The sequence below is a fragment of the Phoca vitulina genome, unplaced genomic scaffold (assembly GCF_004348235.1).
Source record: "Phoca vitulina isolate PV1807 unplaced genomic scaffold, GSC_HSeal_1.0 scaffold5, whole genome shotgun sequence".
Lineage (NCBI taxonomy): Eukaryota > Metazoa > Chordata > Mammalia > Carnivora > Phocidae > Phoca > Phoca vitulina.
Window position 1 is genome coordinate 50011541 of NW_022589708.1, and position 4240 is coordinate 50015780.

General features: G+C 35.4%; 1 pseudogene; it reads left to right on the forward strand.

Annotated features, from left to right (window-relative positions):
• Window positions 1-2645: 2645 nt before the first annotated feature.
• On the forward strand, window positions 2646-2795 carry LOC116631850 (annotated as a pseudogene).
• The last annotated feature ends 1445 nt before the right edge of the window (window positions 2796-4240 follow it).

A 4240-nucleotide genomic window follows, 5' to 3' on the forward strand; every position in this document is an offset into this window, starting at 1 on the left:
TAAGCATTAATAAAAATGCACAAATTAAATTCATAGACATTGGATATCTTGGATAAGAAACAATATACTGTTGTTATTCTACCACGTGTCAGAGGAAGCACAGCGTGGTGGTTCCCACTGTCACTCTGCTCTTTACTAGCTGTACAATCTGGAGCAGTTGAGCCTCTTTGGGTTTCAGTTCACTTATCTGTAATATTAATAACTCCTACCCCCCAGTGTTGTAGGCAGGATAAAAGAAATCCATCTTACATGAATAGCATTTGGAACGGTATTCACCATGCTAAGTGTTGGCCGTTACCTAAAATGTTGGCAAACCTCACAGAAACTCTGAAAGGAAGGAGTTACTTGGCATTTTGAGCCTCAAAGAAAGTGCAAAGAGAGTTCGTGTCTCCTAAGTCCATAATTTCCAGAGTAATAGTCTGCAGAGCTCCCAAAATATGTTAGATGAACTGAATTAAGATATCATCTGAGAAAGAAAAGTGTCTCCTCATAATATTCTAAATCAAGGGAGGAAGAGGGAAATGCTGGGTTTTGAGGGTTTAGTGGACCCCTAACCTTTCTGTTTTGAACAAATATTCTGAAAAAACTCTGGAGAGTAAGAATAATTTATGTGAAAATTTTTATTATTCAGAATTATTTTCACATATGAATGTTTAAGGATATTTCCTGAAATTGAAATACTGCGTTTTTCATCATTCCAAGCCATGCTTAAAAATGCATTTTGTCACTGCAAGGTCATGTGTGATCTCACTCCTCCAGTCTCTCTTAGCCTCCTGCCTTGCTCCTCATTCGTGTACTGTGTATTCCAGCCACGCAGGACTTGTCTGTTTCTCCAGCCTGTCTTGCTGGTTTCAACCTCAGAGCTTTAACACGTGCTGTTCCCTCAATCTGGAACGTCTTCCCTTTTATTCTTTCTAGCAAACATCTATAGATCTTGCAGATCCTTTAGGTCTGAAATTTTATCTAACCTGCTAAGAAAAGTTGAATCCTTAGGTTTAGGTAAGCCCCCATAATACACTTGCATAATACCTGTATTTCTGCTTCAGAGGACTTTGCATGTTTTTCTTTGTTTAACTGATTATGTATCAGCATTTGTCTCTTCTGCCAACCTATAACCTCTCTGAGTTCAGCAAACATATCTGATTCCTTTTCCCTCTTCACCTCCACTCCTATCCCCCTTAATATTGTACCTTCCAACTAAGTAGTCCCCAATAAATGTTTGTTGAAGAAAGACCAAATGCTTTGTAAAATCAGCTACTTGCGGTGCTTAGCCATTTTCCAAAGATGGAAGATCTATGTTTTAAGAAAACAGGCATGGTAAAGTGAGAGTAATTTAGCAAAAGAAAATTCTTCTTTCCTCTGCAATATATTTTCATATTAAGTCTCCTGGAAATTTTGCCTGTTATAAATCTAGGCTTCAGTTTTTCCCTCCACTTATTGTCTTGATTTTACAGGAAGACAAAAAAAAAAAAATCTTTTTGCCATTTAAGAAGTCAAGGTGTTCTTCTATCTGAAATTATTTTGATCTGTTCCCTAAGATTCTTGAAGTAAAGACAGAGTGAGGAGGAAAAAAATTGTATTTTACAGAAATATGACTGAGAAGAGCTTTGTACTCTGCAAAAGTTATTCAAAATTCCAAGTAGCTCTTCCATAACAAAAACCCACCAGGCAAATGACCCCTCTTCCGGTGCACCAATCTGACTGCATAAGAACAAAGTTTCCTCCTTACTAATGCTTAAGGGAAAAAGTCATCCTCACTCAGCTTTCATCGTTAACCAATTGTCACTGTTCTATAGTCTTGTAAACAAGCAGATGAGACAACTGGGATTCATTTTCAAGATCATTAAGAAAGAGCTGAGATGGACTCAGTGAAATTTTAAGTCAATACTTAATCAAGAGAACACATGCCAGAAGAGAGACCAGTATTTTCATCTGACAAACTAAATATCAGCTCCAGGACCATTACTGAAAAGCAGAGTTGATTCTATAACTCCCAGCACACTCAGACAAAAATTTACCACTAAAGTCTAATTTGATTTCCTTATCAGGCAATTAGTATATTATTAAAAATTCACGGCAGGGTCAATCTCCTGTTGATTTACATAATTAAGTTCCCTTCTCCCATATAAATTAAGAGAGTTTTTATTCATTTCTTGGGCAGATTTTTGAGGATGGAAAATATTTTTTTCCACATCATAAACCAAAGTTTCCATGGCTGACACATAAATATACACAAAACTTTTAATCTTTCATAAAGTTCAAGCTGTCAGATTCTGGCAAGAGATGCCCAGTTCTTTCTATTCCCCTTTTTGCTCACTCACTCTCTCAGAAATACCTGTAAATAAATAGTTATTTCTTAATACATGCTGAAAGCATACTTAGTGCTTCCTGAGGAGGTACTTGTTGCCTGTCACCAAGGAAAAGGAATAAACATTAGTGAAAGCCAAACCTCATGAGGTTTATAGGGTTGGTTTAGATAAGAAAGCAAAAAAGTGCTTTCCAGATTGTATTTAAATCTCTTGAGCCCACAGAGTTTGTCTGAAGGCTTCCTCTTTAGGTTTTCTGTTAATACTTTTGCAAGTAAAGAACAAGTTTCCTGTGGGAATCTGGCACTACTGATTTGGATCTTAGATCCAGAAAATTTAATCACTTCTCAGCCTTTTGGCTAAGATCAAGTGTAGATCCAGAAAATTCAGAAGTCTAAATCAATTTTTTAAAAGGTTAAATTTAGTGATTATAGAAGAAATAGAGGAGATAAAAAAGTTTTCCTTGACCCTCTTAAGGTCTCTGGCTAGGTCTGAAAATGAAATAGACAAAGACAGGAGAAAAGCATATAGATTTTATTGAATTGTTACATGAACATGGGAGCCTTCACAAGAGAATAAGGACCTGAAGTGACCAGAGGAGAGCTTTTATACCTTTTAGAAACAAATAAAAAATAAATTTGTGAAGCCTTGACAAGACAAGGAGGTCTGGGCTAGGGGGTAGTAAATGGTGAAGAAGTAACTTAGAAGATAAGAGTTAGTTTAACAAGGTTTGTTTAAACAGCCTTTGGGGCTTTAAATTCCCTTTCTCTGGTGATAAGGAGATCTTCTACCCTCCTGGTACAGGGAGGGTATCTTTCACTTGAGAGTTTATTTCCTGCTTTCAGGGAAGAAGGGCAAGGGTGGGCAGGTCAGAGTGACCTTCCTGCTTCTGTCTTTTTCTCAAACTCCATCAGCTTAAAATAATCTACCGAGGTACCATATTTGGGGTAGCATGTCCTGATCATCATCAATAGGTTATTTCAGTTCATTCTTCTAGCGTGTTATCCAGTATTTACTGAGAGCCAGGCAACATAAAAAAAAAAAAAAAAAAAAAAAAAAAAAAAAAAAAAACAATGAGGCCAACAACTTTATTGCCTAGTGAGCCAACTAAATGAAATAGGTTATATATTTAATAAAGAGTACCCAGGAGCCCACACGTGCACTTCTTGAGGACAAGATGAGATGGCACTTTTGCAAAAAAAACAAAAGACTGTTAGTTCTGTGTTACTAGATAGAACACTTAGTTTCTTTTATGTTTGAATTGTCCAAACCACCTTCAATTCACCTCCAAGAAAGAAACAGATACAAGAAAAGCTATTAACAATGGTGTTCAGTGTTTAACATTGTTTCTGTCTAAATCTGTATCTCTGCTAAGATGTATGGCAAAAGTTCATGCATTTCTAGTACTGAGCACATAGTAGGCATTGAATCTGTGGAAGGAAGAAAGGAAGTCAATATGTTACTGATTTCAAAAGCATCTACTTTTTTTTAGGATTCAGAAAATTAGCATAGAAGTTATTCATTATTTGACATGAAAAATGTTTGCTTAATGTTAGACAATGGAAAGAGTGAAATTATGTTTTTGAAAAAATATAGTATATGCTTCATTTTTTTAAGAAACCATCTCCAGAAATAGTTTTCTAAAATTAATACCTACTTTCTCAAAGTCCAGATTTGTATTCAGATTCCAGTAACCATCACCACCATGCCATGTAATATTGGCTATAAATAATTATTGTTACTGATCATCTGATTTGTTTCAGAATCCTGGTGAACCAAATAATTTTTCAGGGTTTCTAAGTAAGAAGCATTTATATCTTCTATTTATTTCCGTTCTTTAAATATGTGCTTCCATTTTTAAATTTAAAGGTGAAACTTTCTCAATTTGATATAGGTTTTCAATGTAAACAATTATGCAAATTTTATAGAATATT